At 38.7% G+C, this 13,397-nt stretch overlaps 1 long non-coding RNA gene across 1 annotated transcript; it reads left to right on the top strand.

The window, feature by feature from the left end:
• The first annotated feature begins 884 nt into the window (after positions 1-884).
• On the top strand, positions 885-11,281 carry LOC145658792 (uncharacterized). Its single transcript, XR_014124670.1, has 3 exons — positions 885-990; positions 9,760-9,919; positions 10,038-11,281. It is a non-coding gene; the product is annotated as an uncharacterized LOC145658792 (long non-coding RNA).
• The last annotated feature ends 2,116 nt before the right edge of the window (positions 11,282-13,397 follow it).

Genomic DNA, 13,397 nt, shown 5'->3' with positions numbered 1-13,397 from the left:
GCTTCTAGTCAAGTTAGTTAACATAATGCACAAAATTTACACATGATTTGAAATGTGTATTGTCATTTATTTTTATGTGTAGCACTTAAGTCAAATTATCAAATCAAATCAAATTTATTTATAAACCGCTTTTTACAACAGCTGTTGTCACAAAGCAGCTCTACAAATGTCCAAGTCTAAGCCCCCAGTGAGCAAGGTAACCATGACAGTGGCAAGGTAAAACTCCCTAGTGCATGAGGAAGAAAGCTTGAGAGGAACCAAGACTCAAAGCGGGGCCCCTCCTCCTCTGGCCGACAACGGTCACCACAATAGTAACAATTTTAAGAGAAAAATAACTAAAAATAAAATAAGCAATTAATGTCTATTCCCCATGGTGTGCACGTGTCTGAAACCCATCCTGCAAGAGAACATCTATCAAAGGTAATGGAGAAGTAGTTGGCTGGTGTGGAGGTGTGGTGGGCTACAGCAGGGGACATCAGGGGTGGTGGGAGTAGCCATGGCAGCTGAGATGGGTTGAGGCTCAGTAACATCACGACATATTAGGCATGTCCAGGTACGAGGGTATGTAAATTAGGGAACTATAATGTGCAAGTGGGTAGTGTATGGCCAAATGTATATGGTTCAAACTGCGAGGTTGTTAAACATAACACCCATTGCTAGAATACAGAATAATTTGCTTTGATGATTTTTCTGCATTAACCATGCAGCTTGACCTAGAAAAACAGACCTAGTTGTGTTTACAAAATTCACTCAAGCTGAGCTTATCCAGGGCTGCAGGGAAGCCGCCACTCCAACAACAGTGTGAAAAACAATTTGCTGGTGGCTTTGCCCACTCTGCAGTTTGAGTCAGAGCTTAGCTGGTGATTACAATCAAATCAAATAATGTCAATGTTGCGTCTGCATAGCTCACAATGGCTTCCTTCACTTACAACTGTTTCATGCTTAAAAGGGAAAATGCATAACTGATAAAAGCCTTTCGGTTCATTGCAGGTCAGTGAGTATGAAGCTGTAACTATTATACTACTTGAAATGCAATATTATGTGGCATTTTTCTTATAGCTAAAATAGGCTGCAAAATGCTAGACATTAAGTAAGTGAGATTTTTGCTTGGACACTAGTTTGACATTTTATATCTGGAATCAATAGGAATTATTCAGCATTGGTAGCCCTGAAGCATATCATAATGATAAAGAGAATAAAATTGGCATGTGAGTCAAAATGTAATTCTGGCATGTTACTGAAATGTTACTGTGGAACTGTATGAGGTCAGTGTTTGTACTGGAATTCTGCAATAGTTTTGTTTGTTTTTCCTGCCTCCTCTCTTTATCTCTCTCGTATCACTTAGTGGTTAAGCCGAGCCTAACCTTTTCTTCTCCTGAGGCGGAAATAGCTCTTCTTCATAGTGCTCTGGGTTCTTAAGTATGGCCATGCCAGCTGACAACCAGAATGGGGATTCGGAGATTCGGAGCATCAGTGGGAAAGGGGAGTTCTGCAGAAAGCTGACGTGGACATGACCGACTGTTATGCTATCTTGAGTCTTTCTGATGCATTCAATGGGGAATGGAGAGAAAGAAAGTCGTGTCTCTCAGACTCTACAAATTAGATAAAAGATAAAAAGAAAAACCTTGAATTACAGGTTAATAAGCAGGTGCAGCTGTTCTATTTCTAAAGGTACTGAATATATACTGAAGAGGCCCACAGTGTGAATGCAGGGCGAGGAGGTGGGGCGTTGCCATTTAAAACAGAACTGGGAGAAAAGGAGAAAAGGATGTTGCTATAGACTAGCTGATGTTGTTATAGACTAGCTGACCTTGCTCTGCCTCACTGTTACTGGGGAGTCTTTTCTGCTTTGCCTCATGGACAGGTGCGGCATTCAGGTTTTAAAGAAGGAAGTGGCATAGACAAGGCCAGACGCAGCTGGCACTAAACAGACGTTCCAGTCTAAGGAAAAACAGTGACGTGAAAGAAACGGCTCTCTTTGCTTGTTTTCTTAAGTGGGTGATCAAGGGGGCTGCAGTGTCTTCAAGATGACATGTTTATTCAGTGACTCCAGTCAGTTCATCCTGTTAAGGACTGTGTATATATATGTCGGTTTGTGTCAGACTACCTGCCAGCACTGAAAGTAAGATGATAGGAACTAGATAAGGTAATGTCAACTGCTGTGTTTGCTTTGACTTTTATGATAACACACCTGGGTGAGAAATCTTTACTTATTAAGTGGCTTCTACAAAGGTGACAAAAATAGCATTAGTGCTTATATTCTGAGCATTAGTAGCAGCAGTTTATGCTGAGAAAAGAAAAGTCCTCAATTAAAGGGTTGCAGAGAGAATACAGCTGTGATCTTTAAAACGATGCTGAATAAATTACACATGAAGCTTCAGTCTGAACACACTGCAATATTTTCTAAACCTACCACATGTACACCATCACTGATTACTAGTTTGGAGATTAACATCACTTATTACTAGGTGGCGAGCCAGGCTGAGTTTGACTGTCTATGGAAAGTATAGATGTACAAATTAATATTTAATACTTTTATTTATGTTAATAAAAATGGAATACATTTTACTATATTCTTTATTTGGTTATTGTTTTACTACAGAGACAACTGGATCACTGCATTTATCATCTGGTTCGATGTTTGGCAGGGGATGTGAGTCTTCTGGTGCATTAAAGCACCTTTGGTTTGATGTCTATTTTGGGTTGGGACATTTAGAACATTTTAGGGGTAGCGATATCAAATGATGCTGTCTTTTGAGAGTTCAAAAAGAGGGACAGTTACTATTAATACTGAAGTCTGAAAAGTTAAACCAAAAAGTGCCCTTGGTTTTAAACACGAAGGACAATGTTTCCTGTTTTTTTCCTCAGAACCTTAATGGTGTAAGAAATTCTGCTTTATAATGAGAAGGTATGCACACAATGAAATGGCTAAAAACATCTGATCATTTTACATTAATCCACAAATGCGCACGCACACACACACACACACACACACACACACACACACACACACACACACACACACACATGTGTGTGTGTGTTTGTGGACTAAAATATAAGCCCGAGAAATAGCAAAGGCTGAAAGAAGAGCTAAAAAAGATGTGAAAGGTGAAGCCAGCTGTGGGTGCTTTGGTAAGCGGAGCACTGGGGGCTGGGAGATCGGCTCCAACAAAGTCCAGGAACAATATCCCAAGAAGAGTATAGAAGAGTGCAGTCCTGAACATTTATATATATATATATATCCGTAGCAGATTCCAGGTGAGTAACTACTGTAGTAAGAAATGTAGAGATTCAAATAGAGCACATAGAGGTCCTTCATCAGCTGGTTCCTTCTCCTGCAATTTCAGAAGCACATTCCTTGCACAGTGGACGCAGGAGCTCTGTCCAAAGCATCCTGTTTCTCTGGAAGCTTTGTGTACCGCTGCAATTTTGAATATCTATCTATATATATATATATATATATATATATAAAACTCAACCATCTTAATTTATGCAAAAAAGTGGTACACAAGCATAAGTATTTTACTAAATGCTATGATTGACCTTTTTCAGAATGCATATCCGATATGCCGCTGTAGAAAAAAGTTATAAATGACTTATCATTGTTGCTATGATACTAACCAAGTTTGACTTGCCGTAGTCCTGGGTAACCCCAAGTGAGATCCAATTCATCCACTGCTTCTTAAAGCATGAAATTATCTTCTTTTTTCCCCTCAAACCATAAAATTTGGCATGATTTTCACCCTTGAGCTGGGGAGACAGTAGGTTAGACCCACAAATCATCTCCATCCCTCACGCTGTGAAGGGAGGATGACAACTCTCTATCTCTCATCCACAGGTCCTCTATTTTTAGATAGATCAGACCCAAGTTAAAGATACCTTTGCACAGCTCATTGGCCAGTACTAGTGTGCTGAGTGCCAAAAAAGGTCATTGATATATCTGGTGTTTTACAAGCTACATTACCCATTAGAAACTCCATGAAAATGCAGTTTCTGTGTCTGCCTAAACGCCTAGTGGTCCTCCTGAGGAGCTGTAAAAAAAAAACAACAACAAAAAGAGACAAGGATGGAAACATTATCACATTTTGACATCTTATATTAACTAGTTTGCTAAGATCATTTCGTTTGCCATTTTTGTTTGGTGTTTGAGCTGTTATTTGTGCTGGAGTTTGAGCTGGTGTTTGAGCTGTTGTTTGAGTTCGTTTGCCCTGCTGTTTGAGCTGGTGTTTGCGCTAGTGTTTGCACTGGTGTCTGAGCTGTTGTTTGCGCTCGTGTTTGAGCTGTTGTTTGAGCTGGTGTTTGACCTCTGCCTGTTATTCTCTTGTTGTTGGATTCTCTCTGCTTAACATGGTTTCACGAAACCTGTAATACTCCTTCTGCTTACCAAGTCTGAAATAATAATAATAATTTTATTCTACATTCTCTTTCCCATAACCATTGGGGAATATTTAAATGACCACTGATGTTGACTAACTGAAACTCTAGTATTTATTGTAGGGTATTGTTTATATCAGACAACAATAAGTGCAATAGAGCTTATGTATTTTGCACTTCTAGGTATCAGCATTGATCCCTGTTTTTCAATAGTATTCTAGTTCATTGGTATATTGGACTCTAACCTACTATACTGGCTAGGAGGTATTCATTCTATGAGTAAATGACAAAGCCCTTTTTAAGCCACTCTGGATAAGAGCGTCTGACAAATGCCGAAAATGTAAATGAAAATGTAAATGTACATGTAATGCTGCACACAGTAATTTTTTTTCCAAGTTCTGATATTAATAAATATTTCTGTTTTGTCAACCAATAATTTAAATAATTAGAAAACTTACAGAAAAGTCTAGCCTTTTATGTAACTTTTGTGTAAACAGGGTCTTAAAAATATTTTGGTGTGAAAGCATTAAAGAACAGGTGAAAATCAAATCATGTGTTTCCAAAAAAAAAAAAGACAGTCAGCATGATATAACCAACAAGATATGTAGGATAATTTGATTATCCTACAAATAGATTTTTTTTTGTCCTGGTTTGTTTTAGCTCAGTGTCTAAGGGCTAATGTGTTGTTAAATCAGTGGCCTGTCCTTAAGATGAGTGATATAGTTGTGCATCTCTCTCTCTCTCGCTCTCTCTCAGTCACTCTTTTTCTCTCTCTCATACATTAGAAAGGACATAAAGTAAAAGATGTAGATATTTTGAAAGGTCTAGTAAAATATATAGAGGGAGTCAGAATTATTAATATACACAAGGTTTCAAGCGATACAGGACATTTTGAACAGAAGTTCATCATCAGCTTCACTCCTGAGAACTTCTGAAGCACTTTGCTTGCATAGCTGATGAAGGACTTATTTGCATACAAAATTCCTGTTTCTCTGGAAACCTTATGTGCTTCACTAACTTTGGCTACCTCTGTCTCTCTCTATCTGAAGAATATTGCAGTAAGAGTTGTAAATTAAATTGTAGTGAATTATACAGTTTCCAAAGAAACAGGACATTTCGAACTGAGGGCCATCAGCTGTGCAAGCAAAGTGCTAAATGTATATATAAATATGATATCACACACACACACACACACACACACACACACACACACACACACACACACACACACACACTATATATATATATATATATATATATATATATATAGATAGATAGATAGATAGATAGATAGATATAGATATGGACAGAGGAGGGTTTGAGGATACATACACTACCACTCAAAAAAACATTTAATTTATTAAAAACCTATATCATTTAGATCTAAAAAAAATATAAACCAGACACCAAAAGTTGTAATGATTTATAAGGTATTTCAAGTATTTTTTGAAAAACTGAGTTATTGAAATAAATAACAGTAATATCATTATATATAATTATAGCATAACTATCAATGTATAGAAATTTCTCCTCAGAGTATCTACTTTGCTTTTCAAATGTTCTGGATATGAATAATATTATACCATTCTCATACAGCTTTTTAAATGATTTTGTAATCATATATCTACAGTGCCTAAATGATTTAAAATGGTTGTTGCACAGTGCAAGTCTAGAGTTACCAAAAAAAAAAAAAAAAATTAAAGCTAACGTTTTTATTTGCCAAAACATTAAGTTCTTTTACTTTTTTTTATATTTTCCTTGTCCAAGTGAGCCCAATAGCTTTAATTATGTGGAGGGTGGGTAGTCGAAGTTGACCTGCCTAGTTTTATAAAACAGATCATTTATATAGAAGGCAAATGGAAATGTGATAAGACCACCGGCATCTCACGCTGGAGTATGTGGAGCTTACTGGGAAAGGATTGGCCCCTGTATGTGCATCTATAGGGCTGGCCCCTGTATGTGCATCTATAGGGCTGGCACCTGTATATGCATCTATAGGGCTGGCCCCTGTATGTGCATCTATAGGGCTGTATGTGCATCTATAGGGCTGGCCCCTGTATGTGCATCTATAGGGCTGGCCCCTGTATGTGCATCTATAGGGCTGGCCCCTGTATATGCATCTATAGGGCTGGCCCCTGTATATGCATCTATAGGGCTGGCACCTGTATGTGCATCTATAGGGCTGGCCCCTGTATATGGATCTATAGGGCTGGCCCTTGTATGTGCATTTATAGGGCTGGCCCCTGTATGTGCATCTATAGGGCTGGCCCCTGTATGTGCATCTATAGGGCTGGCACCTGTATGTGCATCTATAGGGCTGGCCCCTGTATATGCATCTATAGGGCTGGCACCTATATGTGCATCTATAGGGCTGGCCCCTGTATATGCATCTATAGGGCTGGCACCTGTATGTGCATCTATAGGGCTGGCACCTGTATGTGCATCTATAGGGCTGGCACCTGTATATGCATCTATAGGGCTGGCACCTGTATATGCATCTGTAGAGCAGTAACAAAGTAATAGAGTACCTTATAAAGTAAGGAAATCACAACTTCAATTCTATCAGGCACAAATCCTACAAGATCCTGTAGAATATATGAATCAACATTATTACATCTCTCTTAGAAATACCATTTACATGAAATTTTACATCATATTACACCATATTGTACATCATAATACACAATATTATACCATTTGAATGAAACATCAGAAATTAACATTTAACAATTCCTTTAAATTTGCATATTCAAATTTCAAAAATACACATCAACTCATTAAGCAGCATGGTCTCAAGATGAATGAATATATATTTTACTAAAACACCATTTAAAGGATGTGTATAATACAAAATATAGTTCACCCACCAAGACTACAGCTCACCCCAAATATCAGATGAATATTGCACCAAAGTGGTACTGTAGGTATTTACCCTAAGCACATTATAGTTTAGTGAAGATTACATTGCTTTTATATCTATGAAAGCCATCTATGTCATATTCCATTTTGCATTCATAAAGCTACGCTCTGTTTATGCACAAGTAGGAAACAAAGTAGAATAAAAACTATTTAAAAAAAATATTCTTTGAGCATTAATATGCGGCTTGTTTTTGCCGGAGTCACACCGATTTGTAGTTAATTTAGTCAAATTCACATAAACTATTAATGAGCACTAAGACTGCACAAAATGTTTATCTAATCTATTTCCTGCCCTCAGCAAAGACAAATCAAAAGCTCTGAGTGAGCCAGCAGAAAGAGGGAGTAGCTGTCCATAGGCACGATACATCAGAGCCTGTGCAAAGCACCTTCTTAAAGAATCTGAAAGAACAGCATTCTAATGCACCAGACAGAGAAGGAAAGATGATTGGGCACAGTCCACATGACCTCATTAGAGTGTCACCTTGCCCCTACAAGCATTCCATCGTTACTGGCAACATTTGCATTTTTTTCCATGGTAAAGCCCTGCTTTAACAAGAACTGTGGAGCTAGGGTACATGCCATCCTTACCAGTATGCGTGATGTCACTGCTGGCTTTGCACACATAACATTGGAGGCTAGCAAACTCCTCTGATGCTACATTGGTCATGTACATAGCAGGAGACGTACGGGTGCAGTTCCTCATTGACAAGCCAACCTTGAATGAGGAATGAGGCTTTTGTCACTGCTGGGCAGAGCGCCACTGATTAGCAGTGCACAGATTATGGGTTAACATCACTGCAATTTAACCTACCAGAAGAAGACTCACTATAGCACAAGGATAAAATTCAGTAATGCACATTCTTTTAGCTTAGTATCTAATGCTCATAGATGAAGTTTCTTTTTAACAGATCGGCAGTACAACAGTTGCTTAGTTATGTTCATATAGTATACTGTACATCATGTGCAGTACAATAATTGTGCACTTCTTTGAAGCCTGAGCATGTGTAAAGTCAATCTTGGACTTTTCAGGTTGCCAGAGTCATAACATGCACATTTTTATTATAACTTTGTCTGGTTCATGTAGGTACAAATGTTTGTACTGTCAGGTAAGTACTGTCTGGTTTAGGTAGGTGCAAACACTAGAATGCATTAACTAATTCTAATGGTCAGGTTTAGGACATAGCTTACATTTAATCATTTAAACATAATCAAAACGGCATAGCACGCTGGTGATAGAGTTATTATTGGAAGCTAAAAATATAACTAAAGATTTGAGTAAAATGAACTTCGTTGTCCAGTAGGTCTTCACTGCTCAGTAGGTCTGTACTGCCCAGTAAGTCTGCACTGCCCAGTAGGTCTGCACTGTCCAGTAGGTCTGTAGTGCCCAGTTGGTCTTTACTGCCCAGTAAGTCTGCACTGCCCAGTAGGTCTGCACTGCCCAGTAGGTCTGCACTGTCCAGTAGGTCTGTGACTGTTCACATTCATCCAAAGTAAGTGTGTGGTTTTTGAGTAGCTTTTTGTGTTCTTTAATGACACAATTAATCAAAATTCCAGCAGAACACTGGTTCTCAGCAGTGTCATCGCTCAGTACATGAGGCTCCACTATTATTGGGTTTAATGGCGAGCATGGCACAGTCTTCTGCTGCGCTTATGTAACGGCGAAATGGTGAACGTACATATGAGTCTGACTATTAAACTCTCCTATGTTTATGACTAAATATTATAAAACTGTGAAATCTATTACTACAAATATTAACTTGAGATTATTTTTGGGTCTGACATTATTTGTACAGCCTACTGTAGATAAGATAAGATACTGTAGATAAGCTTATTAAAATACAGTAGCAGTTGTGGTGTGGTTTAACATTTGCTTTCTTTTCTTACTTGCTTTATTATGCATGTTAATTTAATTTTCCATCTTATGTATGGCACAATAGTCTGATAATGGTCTGATAATGCACCGTTGGTATTCTCCTTGTCTTATTGTAAAATACCACTTGCTAAGCAGGGCCATTAAAATAGAGCAGCCTTCCCTCTGTTTTATGCCCAACTGGTGTGTTAGCCCAGTAGGGGTTGGGGACCAATAGCGAAGAGAGAACTAAATTCAGTATGCCAGACCAAATGAGGCAAGATTCAATCATCTATCTTCGGACTGATTAACTCCAAATTTGTCTGTCTCTGTTGCTTCTGATTACGTCATAGAACTGACCAATGTATCTAGGTTACAAACGTTAAAAATTTTCCTTATAATTTATTTGGCTTGTACAATCTTCTTCTTCTGAAATTCTGTGTCCTTGGTTTGTGTTGCATCCTGCTTCTGAACGGCTCGTTATGATCTTGAAACTACAGGAAGCTCCTCCTCAGTTAAGCTGACTGTTGTCTGGCACTGATGTGTACTCAATTAATCAGACTCCCACTGGAGTCCGCTGAGAGACACGCACACCTTTATCTGCCCCTTCCTTCCAGAGCAAGAGGCTGCAGGATGTCTGAAGGCAATGAGGAAACACTGGCAGTCTCTAAGCTGTTTGGGGAAGGCTCCGAAAAAAGAGTTTTGTGTATCTCCATGTACCAAAAACAACAGCTCAAGCTCAAAGGAGAAACGGAAGCGGTGATGTCTGATCCTGATGTGAGGCATCACACACCTTTATTATTTTCCAACTATTTTGTATTAATAACACATCATATGAGTATATTGATTTTGGAATGATTGTTGTATTGTGAGCTGCTCCCATCTTTTTTTGCAGTTTGTGGGCAGGCTGCAGTCACCAGTGTTCCTACACACATGCATGCTCAGATGGCATATGCTTTGGAAAAAGCCGCATGCTGTCTCAAGAGGCTCAGTGGCATCTGGAATGATATCATTCACCGGCGTCTTTGGAGCGAGCGCCAGTGCTCTGCTAATTGCCAACTATGGATAAAAAAGGGGAGACTCTTCTGTGAACTGCCATCTCTGAGGCCAAGAGTCTGACCTTCCATCAGAGAATGATGAAAACCTCTGGAGTCTTTTGGACAACCTACCTTAATATTAACTTGCCCCAAGTATCCTTTTACAAAACTGCAGATACAAGCACTATTCCAAGTGTTTTGTCATTAATCCTTTGTGGTCCAATATTTCATCATGTTTCTGATTCAAAACCTGTTACTCTCCCATTTTGAGGTGTGGTTTATTTGATGAACGCATCGATTCTTTGTCTTAGGATAAGACAGTGTCTGTTTTAACAAGGCTTGTTGATTATCTGCAGGTTTTTGGATTTCTTTGATTCTTTTCATTCCAGCATCCCCACTAGTATAACAAGTTGTTAGTGCTAAAACCATATCCACTTGAAAGACAACCGACTTCTTTGAAGAATTTTTTTTTTTGAGACGGATGGCAAGTCTGTGCTGCAGTCATTTGCTGAAAGTTGCATAACAGCAGGAAAAAAAAGAACCCCAAAGGCTGTCCACACAATGTGAACCTGGACTCCGAGTTTACCTTTAATATTCATGAGTTGCAGCATACAACAGATGCCCTATTGAACCCTGTCAGTGTGAGTACCTCATTAAAAAGACTGCATAACAATTTAATCAAACAAATTCAAATATGACCCGGTGAGAACTTTCCACATGTTTGAGCCATCTAAATCCTACTATTCATATGAAAGCATGCTGGGTTGATGGTAAACAATTAGAATTTGGTCCTACTACAAGATTGGCAGGGCACTTGCCCTGAGCCCCTTGCATTAGTTATGATCCTGGGTATGATGACCTGGCAAATCTCCTTTCTGTAAAACATTGTCATGAATACATTTGGTGATTTGGTGAATGAGAGAGCGTAGACCTTTATTACAAGTAAACCTACATTTGTTACAAGTGCACCTACTGTACAGAAAATACAGACAAATGATAATATGACCTCATAACTAGTTTAGAGCAAGTTCTTGTTTGTTTACTTCTGTAGAAATGTAAACTCTTTGTATAAAAATACACACCACTCTTCCTTATATTAATAGGCAAACACATTACTGTATGTATAACCTTTTAGGGATTTGTATTATATCCTAATCTTGCATCACATTTTCCATGTGACAGAGGAAGGGTGTGGCGATCCTTCCTGATACAAAAGCATTCTCCTTCTGCAGGTCACGGTATTGTGCTATTTAAATCCTCCTTCATGTCATCTCCTAGTTCTCGATTCTCCTTCCAGTTTGTGTGTTTGTTTTAGAGGTTCCTAATCAGACACACTGATAATTCTGCATATTAATTCACAGCTGTCAGACATTGTCTCACCCTGTGACACCATGAGAATGTTTTTAGTTTGCTTCAGACAGAGACAGAATGCACAATAATAACAAGTGTTTTCAGAAATCCTTTTCATATCTTCCTTTCCTTCCAAAAAAACTGCCCTGAAACTTGCCCTGAAACTCTATATTTACAAAAGGCTGACATTCCTGCAATCTTTAACCAAACTGATTACATTAGTCCAGTGTCCTGTGTCTAACATATAGAAAAAGGACTTTGACCAATAGTTAGGATAGAGCAAATACAACAACCTTTAAAAGGGCATGCCAGCCCAATCAGCTAGTGTTGCCTCTAATGAGTGCAAATAGAGGCCAGCTAGCATTATGCAAACGAGATCATGCTAACTTGTGCCCATCACTTTCCATTTGTTATTAGCCGTATTAGGGGTTTCAGGTGCAGTATCTCCAGATAGTGTTAGTTAATGGGAGAGAAGACGCTAGAAAACCCCCAGCCAATTAATTACTCAGCTGTACACGTGAGGCAGCATTGTGAGGGGGAGGGGCTAAGGGTAAAATCCCTCAGCTGAGGGCAATATATTTCCAGAATAGCAATGTCAGCACAGAGGCTAATACTCTGCGACAAGTGAAAGTGATTAATGAGCTTTGAAAGACTGCTGCAGACACTTAACAAGGGGCAATATTTTTGATGAAGTTGCATTACGTTGCATTTTTAAGTGGTTACAAATATCGCAACTGCTCTTGACCTCTTGAGCTGTGTTTAGGATTAAGTGTTGGGTCAGGAAATATATATATAATGTTTATTAAAATTTCATCAGTAATAAAAGCTGAATTGCAGCAATTTCTGAACTGAAATTTTAATGGAATTCACCAGAATGTAATTACAGCCCGTGTACCCAGTGCATATATTGATATGACTGATGTGCCGTCAGAACTTTGTGTTTTCAGGGATCAGTGCTGTGCCGTGGTGTCTATAGTCATTGTGATGATGCACCACCATGGTGTGGGCAGAAGGAATGTCTCTGCTGATGTCCTCCATCAGGCCCTGATTCCCGCTTTTTGCCCTGAATGAAGTCCTACTTGGAAAAATTACCAACAGATTCCATCAGTAGGTGGTTCTCCCTGTTTATTTTGAGCAGGAACTGAGGTGGTTCTTGCCTCCACTGGTCTGGAGTTGCGTTGAAGTGGAATGTCTAGGTGCCATGTGCAGTTCTGGGAACAGCAACGCTTTGTGGAGAAATCCCTCTTTATTCAGCCCCATGCAGCCTGTGGTTAATTGCTTTAGCAGCCTCATAAGAAAGCAGTGCGAAGATCCTCCGTACCTTATGAAGCAAGACTTTCCCCTGCTCCCATAGTAACCGCATCCTCGGAGCGTCCACTGAACATCTACTGCAAATTTTTTTTTATGACATAATATTATGGCATACTAACATGGAGAGATATGGGATTTCTATATGGGGTTACATATATGGCTTATTTAAATCTGCATGCAAATTCTATGCACTGTTTTGACGCCTGATATATATTAATGTATTAAGATATTTTATATATATATATATATATATATATATATATATATATATATATATATATATATATATATATATAAACACCATTTTGAAGGCTAATATATATAAAATAGGAAAGAAACAACTGGGAGTTTGAATAAACCTCTTCGGTTTTTCATATGCTTATATGAGTACCTTGTGGGACTACTTTAAAGATGCATTAACCCAGTTCGCTATATATAATGCATGAGATCAGCTGGAAAGTATTGATGTGTTTACAGTGGATGTATTGACAGTTGCCAATTCTGGGAGTCTCTTCTTGTCTCTGGGCAAGGTAGAAGTAGTCTTAATTAAATGGGGT

This window comes from Electrophorus electricus, chromosome 7 (assembly GCF_041902795.1).
Source record: "Electrophorus electricus isolate QZ-2024a chromosome 7, ASM4190279v1, whole genome shotgun sequence".
In the NCBI taxonomy this organism is placed as follows: domain Eukaryota; kingdom Metazoa; phylum Chordata; class Actinopteri; order Gymnotiformes; family Gymnotidae; genus Electrophorus; species Electrophorus electricus.
Note: the sequence above shows the minus strand (reverse complement) of the source record. Positions and strands in the feature narration are given on the sequence as shown.